Below are 25191 nucleotides of genomic sequence, written 5' to 3'. Positions count from 1 at the left end.
CCTACCTATTTTCATCCAAATGGGTTATTTCCCTTTCAAGTATTATCTGGAAGGAGACTTACTCTGTCTTCTCTGAATCCCTTCCATGTATAGGACAGAAAAAAAACCAGATAGGAGATTTAAAAAAAAAAAAAAAAGCCACAGTTGGTGGATGGTGGATAGGAAGTGGAAGGAAGGTAGACCGCAGGTATCATCAAACTTTTTTTTTCTTTTTTCTTTTTTTTTTTTTAGAGAATTTTTTTTTTTTTTAAAGATTTTATTTATTTATTTGAGAGAGAGAGAGCATGAGAGGGAGGAGGGTCAGAGGCAGAAGCAGGCTCCCCGCCGAGCAGGGAGCCCGATGCGGGACTCGATCCCGGGACTCCAGGATCATGACCTGAGCCGAAGGCAGTCGCTCAACCAACCGAGCCACCCAGGCGCCCCAAACTGTCTTTTAACCTGGAGGCCCATCAGATCCGCAAGGCAGAGAATGTTTCAGACTCTCCCAAGACCTCTTAAAGCAACTACATCAACCAGTGATGGTTTTCCAACACAGTATTTTGTTTTTTACTTGAATTTCCAGGAACCTTCAAGCTCCAGTCCTTTTGGCCCGGAGTGATAAAGCAATGGGCATGGAAGACACCTGCCTTCCAGTCTCCATCCCGGGCCTGCAGGTGGGAACGTGACCCCCGAGGCAGAGAATTCTGTTTTGTTCACTAGTGAGTCCCAAGAGCTTATAAGAGACCCTTGTAGATACTCAATAAATACTTGCAGGGAAAGGGGTTCATCTCTCTAGGCCTCAATTTCCTTATCTGTTAAGTAAGGATGCTGGTTTAGACCAAGAGATTCCAATCATAGGGGTCCAGTAGTTACTAACAGAGCCTCCTCTTTCTTCTTCCCTCTCCTTTCCCGGGGTAGAAAGCTCTCCCCAAGCTAGACCCAAGGGCAGAAAATCAGTTGTGTCTTCCTTGTAGCGGATTACCATTTCTATTATCAATGGGCACTTCACGTTCATAAACTCAACATTTTCCAGAAATGAAAATAAAGGGGGACAGAAACTACTGGCCACCCACAGAACATCCATGCTTTTCTTTTCTCGGGAGCAGAACTCAGTTTTGCTGGAACTATCCTATGTTCAGCTAAAACAAACAGAAAACTTTTCCCTACCTCCCCTGGGGTTACTGTAGTTAGATGACAGGGCTCTGGGCTAAGAAGAAAGCAGTAACATTTCCTAAAAGAAGAACAGAATCGCCCGACAGCACCACATTTGGCCGGAGGCATGGGTACAATGCTGAAATGCTGGAGGTGTTGTATTTGTCACACGGGTCACGCCAACATGGTCAATATCCCCCAGCATTGACCCCCTGATGAGGAAGTTCTTTATGCCTAGTTCTTAAAGTCAAGCAAATGATTCCTAAGGGAGCCCAGAACTGCTAAGAAGAACTTTCTGGAGCCTTTATTGATAGCATTGATCCATCCGTAGCCCTTTTGGGGACCAGAGTTCTGAAGCAAAACCTTTGGGTATCAACAAGAGCAAGGCCAGAACGAACACTCCTCACCCACCTCGCCACCGTGACTGTTTTGTTTTCTAGAAGCTTCTGGGCACTGCGCGTCACCCAAAGGTACTGACAGGCCCATAGCTGAAGTCTAGCTCATCTTGTTTTGTGTGAGAATCATTTTTATGTCCTTCCCCCCAAATCCTATGAATTAAAGATGATCCTTATGAACACAAATATGGCGTTTTACTCTCTTAGAAAGACAGGGTTTCATTCCGTGAATAGGTAGCACCTGTTCCCATCCTTTGGCTTCTCCTCCTCCTCATCCAGAGTTCCATCCATGCGTGACACAGTCACTTTTTGGCTGTAGCTCAATAGAGCCAAGCCAGCAAAAACAGGGGAGCTCATCAGTAAGGTAACAGAATTTTCTTCATGCCTTAGAAATTTTACTCCTGCGTACTCACCAAACTCAGCACAAGAATTTAGGAAGGAAGAGATATGGCCAATTGTCAGGTTCAGGAGAGAAATCCATGAAAGTAGCTGGGAAATTTTACCCGAGGATGAGTTCTTTAAAAGAAGGCATTTATTTAAGGCAATGGAAGGGTCGATCTTGTTTACATTTAACATTTTAATGGTTGGAAGGTTAAGGTCTTGGAGCAAGAATTGTTGCTACTCACCTACAAGCAACTGATTGTATTTTAGTGAACCTGACCCTCTTACAGGTATTTAAGGAGGCCTATTATAATGTCAAGCCCTGCTCTTTTTCCTGGAAGGAGGAAAGAGAAGAATTAACTCTACAAAATGGCACCGAGTCACAACAAAGCCAGCCTACCCATCTGCCTTCAGGGGACCTAAAAAGAAAGAACAGACAGCGAGTCTGAAAAGGACAGAGGGGAAGGAACACCTGAGAAGTGAAATTTCATGCTAAGTTCGCTGCAGAGAAACAGGAGATAGACTCTCATGAGGGGACTTGAGGTAGTTCCTCCCATTACAAGCCAGGGTTCTGTGGCTGATTTCTCTTTCTCTCTCTGCCCCTGTTCCCCCTCTGCTCCCAAACTCCTGCTCGTCCCTGCAGGATGCAGGTAATTAATAAGCACCCTGAGATGCAGGGCCTTGTCATCAGGCCTCAATGTCTTCCCGAATGTCTAAGATAACATGAATTTGGGGTTTTCTAAACCAGTTGCACACATGGACCCCAAAAAAGAAAACTTAACACTTACAACTACTATCGATGGCCTTTTCTCAGTGAAACGTGTTTTCTTCCATCTCATGCTGCTATTTAAATAGCCAGTTCCACTGGAAATGGATCCTCGGGAGAGACTGCCATGCTGTCCAGGGTGTGGAGAGAAGGCAGTTGGTCTCCAAGGGCGCAGATACCAGTGCCCAGAGTCAGAGCTGCCTCAGGAGTGGCCGCCTCCCTCCTGCACAAAGCCAGCCCCAGGTGGATACAGCCTAGATGAAAGAAAACAGGTGAGGAAGAGCAGGTCGGCAGCAGAAAGCACCTGAGCCCCATCTTTAGACCAAATAGGAAGTTAAAATAATAGCATGGCAGAGACGAAAGGAAGAACCTTCTGGCGTCAGACCCCAATTCCCTAATATGAGCTTTCATTTTTTTTTTTTTCTACAAAAGATGCTCTCAGCTATGGGGACACGTTGGAATCACCCAAGGAGCTTTAAGGAAAAAACCTGATGTCTGCTCCCATGCCAAACCAATTAAATAAGAATATCTGAGGGAAAGGGGCAAGCTCTGGGGGAGGGGGTGCAAACAACTCCCCCAGAAGAGGCTAATGTGACAGGAGGGTCCACTCTCCCTCGACTCCATCATCCCCACCTTGATCAAGCATTTGACATTCGACACACCTCCGAAGACGAAGAATTCACTGACCTTCCACGGAATTCCATTCCACGTTGAGACCATTCTGAGGTTTGAAGGTTTTCCTTATGTGGAGGCTCCACCCACCTTGCTTTAAGGGCCACCAATTTGTTCTTGCTCCGCCCACAAGGGGCACGGAAATCCACATAACATACACATCGAATCTGGGAAGGGTACAAACCCAGAGGAATTTCTTTGATAGTACAGTTGGCAAGCTGAGGGCAAATTGAAGAGAATGAAATCCAACAGGTATCAGCATCCTCTCTTTTATTATACTTAGTGCTAAGAAACACAGGCAAGGGCAGAGGATGGGGGAGAGAGGGCTTTAACAGCAGGAGTGCTGTGAGGGGCCTCCAGCGCGGGGATGGAGGGTTGGGGGGTGGTACCTCGAGCTGAGTCACCTGGGGGATGTAGCTGCCCATTCAGCTCATGCTCTCCCAGGCTGCATTTGCAGACGAGTGAGCCCCAGAAAGGGGCGGGGGGCGCCCGGGCACTCAGGAAACACACCAGCAGCTGAGGACTAAAGGGACCACCCTTCAAAAGAGATCTAGAAAACCAGAGAATGTGAACCCCATGGTGATAGATTTTTAAATGTCTTCAATAAAGAACTGTTGGCAGGAAAGCTGCTGAAAAAGACAACATTAAAATGGCAAGAGGAAACTCACATTTGAGTCGAGGCTCTGGGCCAGGTGTTCCAAATCCATCCCTTCCCGGAAGGATCAAGACAGCCTCTGAGGTTACCTGATGATCTAAAAGGAAGGTGTTTCCCTGGTTTCAAGGACTAAAACCAGGCAGGGGGAGTAGACTTGAAGCTTAAAGGAGACAGGTACCTTCAACTCCTTTTTCTTTGCGTTTTGGGTCTCCTCGGGAGAGGACTCAAGTAATCATACTCCTCAGTTGGTGGGACTCAGTCCACTGGTCTGGAAAGACTCCTCGCTTACTTATTTGCTCATTAACTCCTTTATTGGTTTATTCGCATGTGTATATATATATACTTTTTTAAGATTTTATTTATTTTTCGACAGAGAGAGACACAGCGAGAGAGGGAACACAAGCAGGAGGAGCGGGAGAGGGAGAAGCAGGCTTCCCACCGAGCAGGAAGCCCGATGCGGGCGGGGCTTGATCCCAGGACTCTGGGATCATGACCTGAGATGAAGGCAGATGCTTAATGACTGAGCCACCTAGGCGCCCACATGTATATATATATTTTTTTTTTCTTCAGTGTGATACTATTTTTTTATTTATTTTTTTATTATGTTAATCACCATACATTACATCATTAGTTTTTGATGTAGTGTTCCATGATTCATTGCTTGCGTATAACACCCAGTGCTCCATTCAATACGTGCCCTCCTTAATATCCATCACCAAGGTAACCCATCCTCCCACCCCCCTCCCCTCTAGAACCCTCAGTTTGTTTCTCAGAGTCCATAGTCTCTCATGGTTCATCTCCCCCTCTGATTTCCCCCCTTCATTCTTTCCTTCCTGCTATCTTCTTTTTTTTCTTTTTAAATCCCACTAGTATTTCTCTCCCTTTCCAAAAGCAACAGTGTATATTCTTTTCTTTGCCTATGTCCTTGAAGAATTTTGTAGGTGTCCTGTACATTTTCCTTTCCTCTATTTTGCCATTTTCCACTAGAGTTTGTACATTTCTTGTTAATTTGCAGGAGTTCTCTGTGTGTTCTAGATATCAGTCCCTTTTGGGCCTTCGCCACTTTATTTACAGTCTGTTAACACTCTAATCTTTGTAATAATAACATTTCCCAGATGTCATGAAAATCATATTTTTTTTGGTATGGATTTTACATCCGAAGTTTTACTAAATCCGTCCCTACCTTAAAGTCGTGACAAATTCTCCTACATTTTCTTCCTATAACGGTATCATTTCAGCTTTCATATTTAAATTTTAATTCATCTGGAATCTACCATGGTGAGTGGTGTTAGGATAAGATCAGTCTTATTTTTCTCCTTATAATGAGTCTGTTTTTCCAGTATCATCTACTAGATGATCCTTCCTTTCCCCCATTGACTTGTGTGCCACCTCCATATTATATCAATTTCTAATCTGTGTCTGAGTCTGTCTTAAGCTCTTTATCCTGTTGCATCGTTCTATTGGTCTGTCCTTGCACCAGTAACACACTGGTTTTATTACTATAGCTTTGTAGTAGGTCTTAACAGGAATGTTACCCCCACTTACTCTTCTCTTTCAAGATTGGCTTACTATGAAAAACTTCTGGAGATGTGAAGTACAACATTGTGCATACAGCTAACAATATTCTGTATGCTTAAAAAAATTGTTACAAGGGTAGATCCCTTATGATGTGTCTTCCAGAATTTTTTTAAAAAGAGCCTGGCTGAGGCACCTGGGTGGCTCAGTCAGTTAAGCACCTGCTTTTGGCTCAGGTCATGATCTCAGGGTCCTGGGATTGAGTCCCATGTCAGGCTCCCAGCTCAGCGGGGACCCTGCTTCTCCCTCTGCCCCTGCCCCTCCACCCTGCTCATTCTCTCTCCTGCTCTCTCTTTCAAATAAATAAAGTATTTTAAAAAAATAAAAAGAGCCTGGCTTACTATTTGTGGACTTCATTCTGTATAAATATTAGAGTAAAACTTGATAAGTTTACTAAAAAAAAAAAATCCCAGTGGAATTTTTATTGAGATTGAATGGAAATTAGAGATCGTTTAGGAGGAATCACCATCTTCATGTTATCAAGTGATCTCGTCCAAGAACATGAACCGTCTCTCCATTTATTCAGATCATCTTCTATGTTCTCTATTTACATCTTAACTTTTCTCCATAGAGCATGTGCATACTCTTGAATAAGTTAATTCCTAGATCCAGTCTTTCTTGCAGGAATTCCTCAAAGTGGACTGATAAGAGAAATGGTATCACTACACCGCGGTTCGCCCTTATCGGTAGGGAATATGTTCCAAGACTCCCAGTAGACGCCAGAAACCACAGACAGTACTGAATCCTCTATGTATATGTTTTTTCCTCTACATACAGTCTGATGATAAAGTTTAATTTCTAGATTAGGCACAGTAAGAGATTAACAACAATAACGAACAGTAAAATAGAACAATTATGACAATATACTACAATGAAAGTTCTGTGAATGTGGTCTCTCCCGATCAAAATATTTTTTCCTTGCACTACATTCAACCTCCTTCTTGGGGCCATGCGAGATGACACCACGCGGTGTGGTGACGTGAAGTTAGGTGCATGAAGCAGGCTTGTGCTGTAGCATTAGGCTACGCACGGTACTGGCCAGAAGGTGCACCCTCTGCTTCCGGACCGGGTTGACCTCGAGTAACTGAAACCACATAAAGTAAAACCATGGAGGGGCACCTGGGTGGCTCAGTCGTTAGGCATCTGCCTTCGGCTCAGGTCATGATCCCAGGGTCCTGGGATGGAGCCCCGCATCGGGCTCCCTGCTCAGCGGGGAGCCTGCTTCTCCCTCTGCCCGTTCCCCTGCTTGTGCTCTCTCTCTGTCTCAAATAAATAAATTTAAAAAAAAAATCATTTGCTTTGGGGCACCTGGGTGGCTCAGTCGTTAAGCGTCTGCCTTCGGCTCAGGTCATGGTCCCGGGGTCCTGGGATCGAGCCCCACATGAGGCTCCCTGCTCTGCGGGAAGCCTGCTTCTCCCTCTCCCACTCCCCCTGCTTGTGTTCCTTCTCTCGCTGTGTCTTGCTCTGTCAAATAAATAAATAAAATCTTAAAAAAAAAAAAAAAAGTAAAACCATGGATAAGGGAAGCCTACAGTGTAAAAGAGAAGCCTCTGGCTAATATGGGATTTTACCAGTACATTCGTATCTGGTGCTATCTGGCAAGAGCAGCTGCATGCAAAGTAGCTAACCCGGCTGGCATGCGCCCCTCCAGTCAGGACCCTTCACGTCCTTGGTCTCTCCTCCATCCCAGGTGTGTGAAAGCCAGCACAGACTTAGAACTGTAAGCTCTGCACCCCAGACCTGAGGTCTCTGTTTCTGCCTGAGGTTGCTGTTCGCCTTCCCAGTTTAGCACCTCAAGCAGATCAAGGTCTCAGGGAAGCCCGTGAAGAAGCAGATTTCAGCTCAGTGCCCGGAAGGACTTGTGTCCCAGCTGTCCTAGGATGGAGTGGCTCACAGGTAGTTACAACCTCACCTCGGAGAAGAGGGCATTCCCTCAGCCTGGTCAGAGAGGAGCGATGGAGCCGTGTCCTGCAAACCGTGGGCTCTGTGCTCACTGCCAGTTCTGATGTTTGGGGGTTCCCAGGGTCCAGGTGCCTCTTTTTGTCACCCAGGCTCAGCTTCCTTTACAGCTCTACTCCCCTTGTGAATCAGGGGTCCCCGCCTAGCACTCGAGTCTGGAGTATATAGAGCTCTAATCTGCTGGGGACGTGGGGGGAAAGAAGGGACAAAGGAAGGACCTGGCTCCCTTGTGGCACATCTTTGGGCGCAGTGGGCATCACCCAGGCTCCAAAATTCCAGCTGGTATTGAGGAAACCACACATCCCTGAGAGGGGTGCACCCACATACATCCTGTGAACCTTAGTCATTAGCCTAGATCCATAAAATGAGCTGAGCAGTTTTCACTCTCTTCCATTGTCTGCAGTGTCTAGTATGAGTTAGAAAAAAACTGTTTCTTGAAAGTTTGGTAGAATGTACCGTAAAAACAATCTGAGCCTGGGGTTCCAGGGAGCAGAAGCTGTTAAATTCCATTTCAACTGACTTAACCTTTATGGTTTTATTCAGGTTTCCCATATGTGTGCTAGTTTTGCCCTCATATTTTTCAAGGAACATAGCCATTTCATCTGTTTTAACTTCGTTCGCATAGGGGAAAGTAAATCCCATAATTGGATAAGTGGAGTGCACCCAAACAGAAGAAATCAGTTGTGTAAATGAAGAACTGTTGAATTGTGAGGCGAACCTGCGCCACCAGGGAGGGGCCAAGGTTTCCAAGTTACAACGGTCCCATTTATCGGGCTCGCTGCGATGTGATGCCATCTAGTGGTCCTTGTCTGCTCTGGCTTAAATGCACATTGGAATAAATCTGGGACCCGAGGCTGGCCAAAATTTCCAGGTCAGTGTTAGCATTTCCAGAAGTTTCCCTGGTTGCCCAATGCTGCAGATTTGGGCTAAAGAGATGCCTGCTCCCTCTGAAGCCCCTTCAGTGGTGGCCTACAGATGCCCCCACCTTGATCTCACGCCCCGACAGTGGCCTTCCCAGAATAGATGAAAACTTGAGCCCACAGTCATTTGAGAACAAGGGCAGGATACACCATCAAGTCCGGTATATGTTCATGCTATTGTGAGATGTGAAGGTAATTTTTTATTATTTTTTTAATATTCCTGTTGTCTCTTATTTGGCCATTCTCATTCTGTAGGATATTTAATTTTATCTTCTTCTTCCTCAACGCTTTTGGATAAAAGTTTGTTGATCTTATTTGGTCGAAGAGAGAGGGCTTTTGATTTTGTTCATCATTCAATTTTTTATTGAGATGTAAATGGTTTTTTATTGATAGATAATTCATGCGCTGTCAAACTTACCCTTTAAAGTGTCCAATTCACAGGTTTTTAGTATAGTCACAAGAATATGCAGCTGTGGGGCGCCTGGGTGGCTCAGTCGTTAAGCGTCTGCCTTCGGCTCAGGTCATGATCCCAGGGTCCTGGGATCGAGCCCCGCATCGGGCTCCCTGCTCCGCGGGAAGCCTGCTTCTCCCTCTCCCACTCCCCCTGCTTGTGTTCCCTCTCTCGCTGTGTCTCTGTCAAATAAATAAAGAAAAATCTTTAAAAAAAAAAAAAAAAAGAATATGCAGCTGTTACCACTATTTCTGGATCATTTTCACAACCCCAAAAAGAGCACCTACACCCATTGGTCACCACTTCCCATCCCTTCTTTCCCTGCCCTCCCTCCCCCCCTGGAAACCACTGATCTGCTTTCTGTCTCTGTGGATTTGCTACCCTGAACAGTTCATATAAATCATGCAGGATGTGGCCTTGGAGGTCTGGCTTCTTTCATTTGGCATTATGTTTTCAAGTTTCACCCCGTGGGTAACATGTATCAGTTGCCTCCTCCTTTTTATGGTGGAATAATATTCCACCGCATGGATATACCATATTTTGTCCATCCATTCATTAGTTGGTGGACATTTAAGCTTCTCCTTTGGGCAATTATGAATAATGCTGCTGTGAACATCCACGCCCAAGTTTTTGTGTGGACATATGCTTTTGGTTCTTCTGAGTATATACCTAGGAGTCAAATGGCTGGGTTCATATGATAAATCTCTGTTTGACTTGTTGAGGGACTGACACATTTTTTTCCACCATGGCTACACCACTTCCCGTTCCCATCAGTGAGATGAATAAGGGTTTCAATTTCTCCACATCCTCGTGGGTATGGAAAGGTATCTCATTGTGGTTTTGATTTGTATTTCCCTAATGACTAATGATGCTGAGTATCTTTTCACACATTCATTGGCATTTCATATTTTCTTTGGAGAAATGTCTATTCACACTTTGCCTATTTTTAAATTGGGTTATTTAAATTTAAATTTAAATTGTTGAATTGTAAGAGCTACATATACTCTGGTGACTAGACTTTATCCACCACCTTGGGACAATTCCTTTGGCTAAGATTTTACCTCTACTCAGAGAGAAGCAGCATTGAGAGGAGGAGTCTCCTGAGATAGTAATCCATTAGCCCGGGGCAAATGGAGGGGCAAAGGTTGTAGCCGTAAATAAGATGGGCATAGGCCAGCTTGCATGTGTTTTTATCAACTGTTTAACCCATCGGGGCTCTGGCCTTGTCTGGATTTTACCATCCCAACATCAAATATTTGAATCTTTGCTAAGTTTTCTGAAATAAATCCCAATTTTTAGTCCACGATCTTGAGGCTATTATTGATCCCTCTGCTCTACATTTGTGAAATGGAGATGATGTCCTTGCAGCACTGTCTTGAGGATTATATGATGTAATGTGTAGGAACACTTGGCTTCTAGCTAAAATATTTGATCCTCTTCCCTTCACTTGACTGTTTATTCTCACATTCTGCTTTCCAACATCTTAGTCTCTTATACAGATGCTCACTGTTTAAATATAATGAAGCTATTCTTCCACTACTGTAAATTATAAAGACCTTGGCTGGCCGGCTACAGGAAGAGGTACTTTGGTCTAGTTAGATAACTACATATAGGGGCGCCTGGGTGGCTCAGTTGGTTAAGCGACTGCCTTCGGCTCGGGTCATGATCCTGGATCCCCGGGATCGAGTCCCGCATCGGGCTCCCTGCTCGGCGGGGAGTCTGCTTCTCCCTCTGACCCTCCCCCCTCTCATGCTCTCTGTATCTCATTCTCTCTGTCTCAAATAAATAAATAAAATCTTTAAAAGTATCTTAAGTGGTGATAGTTTAAAAAAAAAAAAAAAGATAACTACATATAGACATACATCTCCAGCTTTCTAGGATCAGGTTATGTCCTACAAGGTTAAAAAAAGCTCTAGGTTAAAAGCTAGCCTGTTTCCTGATTGCATTTCTGATTATGGCTTGTTGTTTATCATTTATTTCCCATAGGTGTTGCTGAATGGACTTTTACCCCAAAGCTTCATTTGTTAAAAAGAACATTATTGACATAAAAGAATCCTCACTAGAGCTCCAAGGAAGATATACGGCTCTGTTTTTTTTTCTAGACATCTAATAGCAGCAAGCACATATTTTATTAAAAAGATTTAAAAGACCATTGTTTACAAAAATGACACAGGGAAATCTGAGTCACAATTTATTTCTAAAAAAATATAATGGGAAGAATAAGTCATACAGTAGACATATGAGGAGTTGAGAAACTTTTTTTTTTTTTTTAGTCAGTGTCTGAGATTATATCCTCCTTGTAAAAAATAATTTCACCATTTCAGGATAGTCTGAGAAGGAAGCCAATCAGCCAAAAAGAATTCTCTAATTTTCTTCAGCATATAATATCCATCCAAGGGAAAGGGTAATTTTAGAAAATTAAGAGCCTCATATCCCAAAGGGAAGGCAACCCCCCAAGGTGATATTTTTAGTTTTGTATATGGTTTCTCCTTTATGCATATAAAAGTTCTCACCTTCAAAAAGCCTTGAGGTACGGTTTGCTTTTAATTTTGTATCATTTTCATGTTGGTGTCACTCTGTGGTCAAAAAGCTTCCTCGCCCTTCATATGAATGAGGCCAGTTCTTCCTCAAGTGATTTCACTAAAGAGAACACTATTAGTCTTAGGCCTACCCAGTAGCCATCTAATCCATTCTGGTTACATTTACAAAGAATAGTCCTTAAATTCCATATTCCCATTGGAATTCTGTGCATTACCAAATAAATTAACCCTAACCTGATGAACTTTATAAATATAATGATTTGCAAGAGGGGCTTGACATTTCCTCTTTAAACCATGTCATTGTCACCTCGGACCCATTACATAATGGATCCCAGGCTATGGGAAGAAAACTCTCATGACTCTCATCTCCTGATGTTGCTTCTGAGCTGCTAGAGAGTTAAAAATGTAATTTCTGCCAATGAAAATTGCCTTCCCTGAAATTCAACAATTTCATGGTAACTCTCCATCCCTATTTAATTTTTATGTGCTATCATTTGGATAAAATTTCATGTAATATCATCAAATCAGTTCCCTTTGGGGCACAGTGATTTTCACATGGTCAACTCGATAACCATTAGGCAGGTATGTAGCTTGGTGTTTCCCAGAATCGCCATTTTTCCTTTCTTAGATTCAGGAGTATTTTCTACTAAAGAGGCAAGATACCTTCCAGATTTTAGAAAAAAGAATTTGTGGCTGGATTTGTTCCCAACTTTCACCACCCAAGCTCAACCTGCCATTCACTCATTTGCTACCTGAACGCCCACAAACCTAGCTCTGTTCTCCACCACCCCACCGAGAGCTCCGGAAATCCCACCTTCCTAGTGCTGGGATCCACTGAAGGCATGTAGACAGGTGGTGTTCTGACCTGACTGTGCATCTGACTCACCAGGAAACTTATTAAAACACACTGCTGATTCAGTAGGTCTGATGTGGGCTCAAGAATTTGTGTTTCTAACAAATGATGCAGATGCTGTTGGTGCAATGACCATAATTTGGAAACCACTGCATAAATCCCAGGGCATTAACCTCCCGCCTGGAAAGGTACTAACCTGTCTCAATACACACCAACTTCAGAGATAGAAAAGACTGGAAAAACAGCTAAAACCGTCAAGAACTCATTTGTGGTCTACACCAACTCTAAAGATGGTAGATTTTGTAAATCACTTGCTAAATCTGGCAGAGTCCCTGGCCTTCTGGATTCTGGACCTTGCTCCCTTATCTAGATTTTCAGAATTTTTCCGACTCCCTCTGCTTCACTGCTGGACTGCTTTTACCCTGGTCTCAGTATCATGGCATCATTGTTATATAACTTCTGACTCTGATAAAAGCCTGATGAAGAAAACCTTTAGTCCATTTTCTAAAAGCAGATGAAAACTGCTCCCCAGGTCAGGATTCCTCTACAGGCACAAGCCCCTTTAAGGGTTTAACATTTATTAGCAATTCAGTAAGTCCCTGTACATTTTCAACTGTCTCCAAACTCATAGGGAGGGGAAGTACCTGATATTAGCTTCCACTATGGCAAATACTTTAAGAGCTTGTGAACAATTCCAAAAGGCAAAATCATGCCCTCGGTGAGCTCATGGCTGCAAAAAAAAAAAAAAAAAAAAAAAAGGCTGTGTAAGGCCGGGACAAGGGATAATGTGGCTGGGAGTCACATCCTGCTGACAGCCCCCATAATCCATTTCTCCTCAGTCCGGGCCATTCACAGCACCCTCACAATACAGCTTAGGCTCTCTTGGAGTCCCTGGCACACAAGAGGTTGGCATAGGGCCCTGCAATTTTCATCATGGAGCAAAATCATGTACTGATTACCTTAGGACTTATGCTGTGGGTGAGATAGTTTGGGGAGCAGTCACGGACAATCTTTATGAAAAACAAACATCGCCCCCCCCCCCCCACGAAAAACCACCCCTTCTGAATTATCTTCTCACAACTAACACCATGATTTCAGACACTGCCAAAGCATATTAACAACTACAACTGATTTCTGGCAAGGAGTGCGGATGAAGCCCAAGTCAGAAGAACTTATGTTGGGACCCGGAGCTGGCCCGGGTTATATATGCAGCCCCAGCCTCTATGTGACAGACTCAGAGAGGAGAAAAACCCAACTCTTACAATATCCAAAATAAGCCTGCCACCCTGGCCCCTGAGTCCATGGAGAACACCATGTCAGCCATGCTCCCCACCCTCTGTTGTAGCTGCCGCCTTGACTCAGCTTGTCCCCGGTCACGTTTGGGGAAAGACAACCTCACACTGCAGAGCCATGAAATTCACTGGTGTCGGCCAAATGTAACAGGGAGACCCCTAGCTGCAAAAGCAAGGGTGGGGGTTCCCCTCAGGGTCTTCATTGCTGGAGGCAGGAAAGGCCAGAGAAGGGAGCGAGGCCCCCGTCGGTCCACACACAGACAGGAGGGAGTTGGAAGCAGCCCCTTCTGCTTCCCAGCACCATCTCCACCATCTTCCTCCCCCGTCATGAGAAAACCTCTCCCATCACCACTTAACTTTTGTTGACTGATTATACCTTAGGGTAAATGAACCCCCAGGCTTCATCTCAGCCAGGTAGTGACTTTTATCCGTCTTATCGCTGGGTACAGAATGAAGCAGCAGGTACCTGGAGGGCAAATTTGTAGGGAATACTTAAGAACTGTTTCCTGGAAACAGAGGGGAGATGGGAGGTGGGAGGCATGAGCCAGTGGAAAGCGGCACCCCGTAAACACAGACTGAGGGACTGGAGCCTCTAGGTCCCCAGCATAAATATCCCAACCATCGTGGGGCATCGGCCTGAATGCAAAGAGCCAGCCCTGTCCTTCCCCACCCACCCCAGTGCCTCCCAGCCAGATGCCAGGATCCCACAGCCACTTGGACACATGGCGGTGTCTCTGGTTATCACAAAAACTCAGGAGGAGGCCTAGCATTTCCCAGATTCTTTACTCATCTTTTCAAACCAGACGGAGGGTAGTAGGTCACTCTGTCAACGGCTCTTGCTGGGTCACACAAATGTCCAGTGATTCACCTCAACGAGCAGCTTCTGATAAACAGATTTGGAAAACACAGCTTAGGCCTGAGGTCACAATATAGGCTTTACCCTCAACCTACTGTGTCCAGGAAGTCAATGTAATGGAAAAGGATATAACCTAAAAATAAGGATAGCAAGAATTATGAACAGGGCAGTTTCCTAAAAAGGGAGTGTGAGTAAATCAGCAGTGATTGTCACCGTTGGTACAAGGACCATGACTGGAACCAGATATTTGGGTGGATGAGATGCAGTCACTTTGTGTTGCATTTACATGTCTGAGGGGGCTAACTCTTTATTATGAAAAGGTTCAAAAGAGAACAGTGTCATCAACTCTCATCACTTCAACCTTACATAATTCAGTATGTCATTTCTATAACATGACATTTTCTGACATAACCAGGACACCACTGCTGTCCTTAATAAAATTCCTTGATATTATCTGGCATCCCCAGTCCACATTCAATCCTGAGGAGCGACATGTTTTTATTTTATATAGAGTGCGAGAAAACTGATAATATTGGAAAATCGATTATAGTAACGCTGACTATAGATACCGAACAACCCTCAAAGAGAAACAAAACTTACGAACATTTGGTAATTAACACGAATCACAACAATTTATCCAACTGCTTGACACTGACCCCCCGTAACCACAGATCATAATAACGATCACGCATGTCATTAAGTGTTCACCGGATCAGAGTTGGAATCAAATAAACTATGCATGAAGAGTGAAGACATCTGCTTGCAACTTCAAAAGAAAATTGTTTGCTTCCAACAAAATCGAATTGACCTAAATAATCTGTGTTCAGACCCAGGGAAGTGTAGTTGATATCAGGAGCACCAGAAAACTCTGGGCTTCATCAAACTCCTACCCTCTCTCCTTACCTTTGCAATGATGCATTATGCCCTTAGCTAGCCGGGAAAAATGCTGACCCCCAAACCAACACGATGTCAGGAAACACACTTGTTCTGGCGTCTCTGAGAAGGAACTCTTTTTTGTATGCACGTGTTGGAGCTGGAAGGCAGGTTTTGCAAACTGGCTATTTAAGAGCTCCTCCCTACACGCACCTCGGTTTGCAGGACTGAACTTAGGTGAAGGGGCAGAAAACAGACCTTGAGCACGTTCCTTCTGTGACTCAGTTTGTCATCTGGGGGACACCGATGGCTCCGCCAGAAGGCTTTCTGCTATGCTACCGGAATACCTATACAACACATTTGCGTGGTCCTTTCTAAGTCCCTGTGTAAAAGGATGCACTTAGTCCAAAGGAAAAGGGTCCGACAAAAGGCGGGGGGGGAGCTCTGTGCACTTAAATCTTCCGGGGGCAGCTGGCCTTTGCCACGAAGGCTGCCCCAGACCTCTGTTCTCATCCTCTCCAGGCCTTGTGGCCACTTGGTTCTTTGGACACAGAACCTAGTGAACTCAAGGACCCCAACCTGCGCCAGGGGTCAACAGACTGGCTTAGAATCCTGGCAAAATAACCTCTGTAATGTTGACCGTAACTTCTTAGTGAGGTTGTAAGCATTAACTGGGCGGGTTTTGTTAAGTCACATTAGCCTTCTGCAAAAGAGGAGGCAGGAAGAGAGAGAAGGAAGGGAGGGAGGGAGGTGGGAAGCCAGGCAGGACAGCTGTGTTTGGAAATGGACTCTCTGAAACCCAAACACTGGTGAGCCTGTTCAAGACTTTAAGTCTGACAGCCCAGCGTTCTCAAACCATGGCAGCTCCTAAGGGAATATAATTATACTTAACAGAAACCACCTGCATTTTGAAGTTGCCCTAAATTTAAAGCTTCTGGGAGACTTAATTAAATTTAATGAAAACCATAGCTGCTCAACAAAGATGTATTGTAGCTCCCACTTAGTTATTCCTGAGGAAATTAAGTAGCAGTCACGAAGACCTACCTCAGCTTTCACATTTAAACCTCTGGATATTAACGCCCCAAGTCTATAAATAAGGTAATGCTCTCTTCTTTTCGTAAGCTAATAACGTTGTCAAACTACTCAATTGTTCCTGTAGCAAGAAAGGAAAACAGAACTAGAAGGGAAAAGCCGAGGAGAAAAGCAGGATGTACAGGAAAATTATCCTGAGTGGGAAACTACGTAATATCCTAACTGACTTCCCAGCCCTAAAGGCCCTCCGTCCTCCACTCCCCACCCCCAAGTGGCATCTCTTTGGTTTGTAAGAGGACTGTGTGTTATTTGCCATTTCAGAGCAAGTGCCCACTTCATGCAGATCAGGAGGGATACCTGTAAATCCCAGCACCAGGGTACGCGGCTTGCTGTGCTCTCGTGGGAATCTTAGAAACAGTGGTGATCCTGTTGATGGATTTTAGCAGTAGGCTGGTAGAGATACAGTAAAAGGTGACGCCAGGCAGAAACTTTTCTCCAGAACAAGGACAGGGAGAGGAGGAGAGGAAGTGGCCCAATCTGCCTTCAGAGGGCAACCAGACAGCCCAGGACGAGGTGCTCAAACATGAATGGTAGTCACATTCCCCTGGAGAGCTTGTTAACACACAGACTGCGGGAGCCTGTTCCCAGAGTTTCTCACTCAGGAGGTTGGGAGTGGGCACCCAAACTTGCCTCTCTAACAAATACCCAGACGCTGATACTACAGTCCACAGACCATATTCTTTTTTTTTTTTTTTTTTTTTTTTTTTTTTCAAAGACCTCACTTTTTTTTTTTTTTTAAGATTTTATTTATTTATTTGAGAGAGAGAATGAGATAGAGCATGAGAGGGGGAGGGTCAGAGAGAGAAGCAGACTCCCCGCCGATGCGGGACTCGATCCTGGGACTCCAGGATCATGACCTGAGCTGAAGGCAGTCACTTAACCAACTGAGCCACCCAGGCGCCCCCACAGACCATATTCTGAGAACCACTGATCGAAGACATAGTGTCTCCAAACTCTAGAAAACTGAGGCATTGTTTAGGAAATGTTTTGGTGTGAGGTCAGTCGGATCCAAAAGCAGAACACAGCATTGAGAAAACAAAGCCACCAATGACAGGAAGTAGGTGGCTAATGGCTGAGTCCCAGACATCTGCCCCATACGGTAGGCCCATCCCCATCAAGGGACAAATAAAGCCTCACCCTTGAAAGGCAACTAGGGATGGGTGGGGTCCTACATAGCCACTGTCCACCTGCTGCAATGAGATTAAGACCCTGGCCCCTAAGGGAATCAGGAACATGCTGTGGAAGGTCCCCAGGAGCTGAGGAATTAGTTTTGGAGATACTGCTTCAGGGCAAGTAAGCTGGGAGCATCTCCTACCTATGAGAAAGACCTGATCTGTCTGCAGGTGGGCTGGAACCTGTGTTCCCCCTCCTGGTATCAGAACCTACCCCCCACCCCACCCCCAGACAAGCCCATGCCCACAAGTGCCCCCAGATCTTTACAGCAAAAAACCTGAATCACTGAAGTCTACACCCATCTGCCTATATGGTTGGAGCATGGTCTACACCAACTAAATGAACGACAAGACACAAAACCATGAGGCAAAGTTACTGAAACACTTCCATACTCACTGTCATGTAACTCTTAAAACATCTCCGTGAGATGTACCAAAAGAACAAGCAAGAGAAGGGATTCCCATGCATCCCATGACTGGCCCTCAGCCCCACAACTGTGTGAAGCTGAGGCCAGCCTCATGGTTCCAAGACAGGCCTCTTGATGATACATCTACTGTTTTTTCTCATTAGACCACATTCCCTCCCATTTAAACGGGATTTGAACCAACTCTACAGAACAGGAGAAACTTAATCTCCCCTGCTTCCTTCAGCAAGAACCCAAATCAACAGATTATCCAGGAGGCATATTTCATCATTGCATTGAACTTAATAACATTTTGCACAAGCCATCACCCTAAGGAGGTCCCTCCCCTGCCTTAGGAAGAACAGAGTTCTCCATCACTGAGGTAACCAAGTAAAAGTTCCATAACTACCCACACCAGGAACTTTAAAAAGGGGATTGAAGCATCTGGTGGGATGGATATTGACAGATGCTATTGATTCTATTGATTCTAAATTTTCTTAATTTCTCCTTTAGGCTACTCATGAAAAACACACTCAATATCCCTATCACCCTCTCTGTCGCTTTTATGTGTAAAATGTTTCTGTGGGCACACTAATTTCAAAGGACAATGAAAGCTTGGTATTTTTGTTGCAACAGTGAACATAAATGACAATGGATTTTTTCATACTTGCCAGTTAGTTCATTTTTGATAAGTGGACGTACCCAGGAAGATATTTCTTACCAGAATCCACGGGTTTGGAATTCCAAAATTAGAATAATACTAGTACCTCAAAATCCCAAGTGGGTGTATTTCTTGTCCAGTGGCGTCTTTCCCATTTGGAAGTGTTTTCTTTTATCTTCTTCAATGTACTCTTTCTCCTTTTCTTTCTATTGTTCACACTGTAAAGTTTTAAAATGAATGTCCTGAATGTCCATACGCATCGACTCTGTGATGTTTGTTATAAAAGCCTGCAAATTTTTAATGGAATCATTTAAAAAATTCTGCTTGTTAAACCCAAGTACAAGTATGATGCATTAATATTTTAAGTGGAAAGCCCATCAAGGCAATGTGCCACATAGACTTAGGAGCTGAGCGAGCTGAGTTTGACTCCTGTCACCACTACATCCTAACTCTGTGACTTTGGCAAAGTTTCTTCTTTGGAAAAAAAAAAAAGTGATGAAAATTGCACATAAGCCACAGGAATAAAATGCAATAATGAGCGTGGGCACCAGCATAATGGATAAGGCAGCATTTTACAGCGATTAGGCACAAAGACTGTGTCCACATCCCAGATCTGCCGCCTGACAGCAATAGGATGGTGAGTGAGTGATTTAACCTCCCCAAACCTGTCTCCTCATTGTTGTAAGGGGGGTAATGATACTATCTACCTCACATGCTTGTGATGACAGGCTGGGAGGAGGCTTGTAAAACCCTTGGCACGGAGTGCTACAGATGGGAGGGAACTTGGACCCTGGGTCCCTTTCCCGGCATCCTCTTCCCAAGGGCCCTTGGGTCTTCTTATGCACATCTCTCCCTACCTTGGCATCCTAGGTGGCCCAGAAGGAGAAAAGACATGTAAGCTAGACGTCGAATCCTCTCCGAGAGAGAAGTGTCTTTGTTGAGGCATAGATAGCCACTGAAATCCTGGTCAGCTGTGAAAAGAAACACTCCGATGGGGGGCGCCTGAGTGGCTCAGCTGTTAAGGGTCTGCCTTCGGCTCAGGTAATGATCCCAGAGTCCTGGGATCGAGCCCCGCATCGGGATTCCTGCTCAGCGGGAAGCCTGCTTCTCCCTCTCCCACTCCCCCTGCTTGTATTCCCTCTCTTGCTGTCTGTCTCTGTCAAATAAATAAATAAAATCTTTAAAAAAAAAAAAAGAAAAGAAACACTCCGATGGCCTGGTTGAGAAATGAGCCAAACGTTTGTGTATGATAAAGTGGGACAGCATGGAGCTCCTGGAGGCGTGGGAGGTGAGCAGGGCAGATGTGAGAGGAGCCGGCCCATTTGGAACTTTCCAATGGTGGCAGGGGCCAAGGCACTCCTGAGAACCAGAATGTCTAGTACGTGCCATGAGGAGCCCGCTGGGCTGAGCCGTAAGGAAAGCCCTCTGTGTTAAAGCCCTCTGCTTCCATGGTGGCCTGCTACACATAATGACCTTGAGTGTGTGTGGTTTGGGGAAAACATCAACAAAAGTGAACGCGGAGATGTTATTAATCCATTTCAGCAACAGATAATCTCCTTCTTTCAACTACACCAATCAACTAGGTCAATACATTATTATATCAGGTAACTCGGATAACAAATTAATGTTCTTTTGAGGAAAAAATACCATGATGAAACTCATTCTTGGACATAGGAAAGTGGAATTAAATATGAGAACAGGCCCATTTGATTATCAGTACTTCTAAAGTTTTCATTTGCTTTTCTGTGTCTTGAACTGATTTTCTGGTGAGCTGAAACAAAGTGAACACAAAGTTAGAAAATCCGATGCCTTTACAAAGAATATGAGACTGAAAAATTTTTGTCGCTGTAGTCTAATTATTGAATGTGTGTTTAATTGTCACTGAATTTATGAAATGTAAATCGACTAAACATTTTAATCAACTTAATTTGGAGATTTTAAACCTGTGATTTTTACAAAATGGCCGCATGATAGTCATACTCCCTCAGCAATGCAACATGTTTATAAAAGTCATAATTTTACTTTCAAGATATACACAGACCAAGATGAACTACTGTATAGAACTTGAAATTAATAGACCATGTCTTATGTTTCTGTTTGTCTTTATAATAGAGCTATAAACCTAATTAAATTCAAGAGAAAATGTGACTGTCAACTATAAGATTTTATCAGGAAAAGGTAAATGGTATTTGTTTGGATATTGGGGTAGGGGTGATGGTCCAGAAGAGAGGAGTCCCTGAGGTATTGTGAAAAGGTATTTAGGGGATAGAACTTTAATACATAAAGGAGCTAGAGGAGATAAGCTAGGGACACATTTTCAACTCTGCAAGGAAAGTCAGAAATAAAAAAGGTCATAGGGACGCCTGGGTGGCTCAGTCAGTTAAGCGTCTGCCTTCGGCTCAGGTCATGATCCCGGGGTCCTGGGATCGAGTCCCACACTAGGCTCCTTATTCCTCAGGGAGCCTGCTCCTCCCTCTGCCTGTCACTTCCCCTGCTTGTGCTCTCTCTCTCTCCAATAAATAAATAAAATATTAAAAAATTTTTTCATCGCAACAAAAAATTATTTTTTTTTTAAAGATTTTATTTATTTATTTGACACAGAGAGAGAGAGACACAGCGAGAGAGGGAACACAATCAGGGGGAGTGGGAGAGAGAGAAGCAGGCTTTCCGCTGAGCAGGGAGCCCAATGCGGGGCTCGATCCCAGGACCCTGGGATCATGACCTGAGCCGAAGGCAGACGCTTAAAGACTGAGCCACCCAGGCGCCCTGTTTTTTTGGGGGGTTTTTTGTTCTTTTTTTTTTTAATTTTATTATGTTATGTTAGTCACCAGACAATACATCATTAGTTTTTGATGTAGTGATCCACGATACATTGTTTTCGTATAACACCCAGTGCTCCATGCAGTACGTGCCCTCCTTAATACCCATCACCAGGCTAACCAATCCCCCCTCTCCCCTCCCCTCTAAAACCCTGTTTGTTTCTCAGGTCCATAGTCTCTCATGGTTCATCTCTCCCTGGAGAGATGAAAAATGGGCCCCGCCCATTTTTCCCTTCCTTCTCTTAATGTCCTCCATGTTATTCCTTATGTTCCACAAATAAGTGAAACCATATGATAATTGACTTTCTCTGCTTGACTTATTTCACTTAGCATAATCTCCTCCAGTCCCATCCATGTTGATGTAAAAGTTGGTATTCATCCTTTCTGATGGCTGAGTAATATTCCATTGTACATATGGACCGCATCTTCTTTATCCATTCATCTGTTGAAGGGCATCTCGGCTCTTTCCACCGATTGGCTATTGCGGACATTGCTGCTATGAACACTGGGGTGCATATGGCCCTTCTTTTCACTACATCTGTGTCTTTGGGGTAAATACCCAGGAGTGCAATTGCTGGGTCATAGGGTAGCTCTATTTTTAAACTTTTGAGGAACCTCCACACTGTTTTCCAAAGTGGCTGTACCAACTTGCATTCCCACCAACAGTGTAAGAGGGTTCCCCTTTCTCCACAACCTCTCCAACATTTGTTGTTTCTTTCCCTGTCCATTTTGGCCATTCTAACTGGTGTAAGGTGGTATCTCAGTGTGGTTTTGATTTGGATTTCCCTGATGGCTAATGATGATGAACATTTTTTCATGTGTCTGTTAGCCATTTGTATGTCTTCTTCAGAGAAGTGTCTGTTCATCTCTTCTGCCCACTTTTTAACTTGATTATTGGTTTTTTGGGTGTTGAGTTTGAGAAGTTCTTTATAGATTTTGGATACCAGCCCTTTATCTGTAGTGTCATTTGCAAAGATCTTCTCCCATTCTGTGGGTTGCCTCTTTGTTTTGTTGACTGTTTCCTTTGCTGCGCAGAAGCTTTTTATCTTGATGAAGTCCCCAAAGTTCATTTTTGCTTTTGTTTCACTAGCCTTTGGAGATGTATCTTGAAAGAAGTTGCTGTGGCCGATGTCAAAGAGGTTACTGCCTATGTTCTCCTCTAGATTTTGATGGATTCCAGTCTCACATTGAGGTCTTTCATCCACTTTGAGTTTATCTTTGTGAATGGTGTTAGAGAATGGTCGAGTTTCATTCTTCCACATGTGGCTGTCCAATTTTCCCAGCACCATTTATTGAAGAGACTGTCTTTTTTCCATTGCATGTTTTTTCCTGCTTTGTCAAAGATTATTTGACCATAGACTTGAGGGTTCATATCTGGGCTCTCTATTCTGTTTCATTGGTCTGTATGTCTGTTTCTGTGCCAGTACCATGCTGTCTTGGTGATCACTGCTTTGTAATATAGCTTGAAATCAGGCAACGTGATGCCCCCAGCTTTGTTTTTCTTTTTCAACATCTCCTTGGCGATTCGGGGTCTTTTCTGATTCCATACAAATTTTAGGATTGTTTGTTCCAGCACTTTGAAAAATGTCATTGGAATTTTGATCGGGATGGCATTGAAGGTATAGATTGCTCTGGGTAGCATAGACATTTTAACAATGTTTATTCTTCTGATCCATGAGCATGGAATATTTTTCCATCTTTTTGTGTCTTCTTCAATTTCTTTCATGAGTGTTCTGTAGTTCCTAGAGTATAGATCCTTTACCTCTTTGGTTAGGTTTATTCCGAGGTATCTTATGGTTTTTGGTGCTATTGTAAATGGAATCGTTTCTTTAATTTTTCTTTCTACAGTTGCATTGTTAGTGTATAAGAAAGCAACTGATTTCTGTGCATTGATTTTGTATCCTGCCACATTACTGAATTGCTGGATGAGTTCTAGTAATTTGGGGGTGGAGTCTTTTGGGTTTTCCACATAAAGTATCATGTCATCTGCGAAAAGAGAGAGTCTGACTTCTTCTTTGCCAATTTGAATACCTTTTATTTCTTTTTGTTGTCTGATTGCTGTTGCTAGGACTTCTAGTACTATGTTGAACAACAGTGGTGAGAGTGGGCACCCTTGACGTGTTCCTGATCTTAAGGGAAAGGCTCTCAGCTTTTCCCCGTTAAGGATGATATTCACTGTGGGTTTTTCATAGATGGATTTTATGAGCTTGAGGAATGTTCCCTCTATCCCTAGACTCTGGAGAGTTTTAATCAGGAAAGGATGTTGTATTTTGTCAAATGCTTTTTCTGCATCAATTGAGAGGACCACATGGTTCTTCTCCCTCCTCTTATTAATGTGTTCTATCACATTGATTGATTTGCGAATGTTGAACCACCCTCGCATCCCGGGGATAAATCCCACTTGGTCATGGTGGATGATCCTTTTAATGTATTGTTGGATCCTATTAGCTAGGATTTTTTTTTTTAAAAGATTTTATTTATTTATTTGACACAGAGAGAGAGGGAACACAAGCAGGGGAGCAGGAGAGGGAGAAGCAGGCTTCCCACCAAGCAGGGAGCCCGATGCGGGGCTCGATCCCAGGACCGTGGGATCATGACCTGAGCCGAAGGCAGACGCTTAACGACTGAGCCACCCAGGCGCCCCTAGCTAGGATTTTGTTGAGGATTTTGGAATCCATATTCATCAGGGATATCAGTCTGAAATTCTTTTTGATGGGGTCTTTGCCTGGTTTGGGGATTAAGGTAATGCTGGCCTCATAGAATGAGTTTGGAAGTTTTCTTTCTGTTTCTATTTTTTGAAACAGCTTCAGTAGAATAGGTATTATTTCTTCTTTGAATGTTTGGTAGAATTCCCCAGGGAATCCATCAGGCCCTGGACTCTTGTTTTTTAGGAGGTTTTTGATCACTGCTTCAATCTCGTTACTGGTTATTGGCCTATTCATGTTGTCCATTTCTTCCTGTTTCAGTCTTGGCAGCTTATAGGTTTCCAGGAAGGCCTCCATTTCATCCAGATTGCTCAGTTTATTGGCATATAGTTGTTGATAATAATTTCTAATTGTTTCTATTTCCTTGGTGTTGGTCGTGATCTCTCCCCTTTCATTCATAATTTTATTAATTTGGGTCCTTTCTCTCTTCTTTTGGATAAGTCTGACCAGTGGCTTATCAATCTTATTAATTCTTTCAAAGAACCAACTTCTAGTTTCATTGATCTGATATACTGTGTTTCTGGTTTCTAATTCATTGATTTCTGCTCTAATTTTAATTATTTCTCTTCTAATGCATGGCTTAGGCGTCGTTTGTTGCTTTTTCTCTAGTTCTTTAAGGTGTAGAGTTAGTTGGTGAACTCGGGATTTTTCTATTTTTTTGAGTGAGGCTTGGATGGCTATGTATTTCCCCCTTAGGACCACCTTTGCAGTATCCCATAGGTTTTGGACCGATGTGTTTTCATTCTCATTGATTTCCATGAATTGTTTAAGTTCTTCTTTGATTTCTTGGTTGACCCAAACATTCTTTTTTTTTTTTTTTAAGATTTTATTTATTTATTTGAGAGAGAGAGAATGAGAGACAGAGAGCACGAGAGGGAAGAGGGCAGAGGGAGAAGCAGACCCCCCGCTGAGCAGGGAGCCCGATGTGGGACTCGATCCCGGGACTCCAGGATCATGACCTGAGCCGAAGGCAGTCGCTTAACCAACTGAGCCACCCAGGCGCCCTGACCCAAACATTC

General features: G+C 43.8%; 1 long non-coding RNA gene across 1 annotated transcript; it reads right to left on the bottom strand.

Moving 5' to 3' along the window:
- Window positions 1-565: 565 nt before the first annotated feature.
- Window positions 566-20744, bottom strand: LOC135365340 (uncharacterized). Its single transcript, XR_010412961.1, has 8 exons — window positions 19506-20744; window positions 18755-18866; window positions 13967-14473; window positions 11419-11545; window positions 8873-9087; window positions 4014-4097; window positions 3361-3563; window positions 566-2927 (listed from the first exon to the last, which is right to left on the bottom strand). It is a non-coding gene; the product is annotated as an uncharacterized LOC135365340 (long non-coding RNA).
- Between the last annotated feature and the right edge of the window lie 4447 nt (window positions 20745-25191).

This window comes from Mirounga angustirostris, unplaced genomic scaffold (assembly GCF_029215605.1).
Source record: "Mirounga angustirostris isolate CCGP_5_RB_7025 unplaced genomic scaffold, mMirAng1.0.hap1 SCAF_7, whole genome shotgun sequence".
Lineage (NCBI taxonomy): Eukaryota > Metazoa > Chordata > Mammalia > Carnivora > Phocidae > Mirounga > Mirounga angustirostris.
Note: the sequence above shows the minus strand (reverse complement) of the source record. Positions and strands in the feature narration are given on the sequence as shown.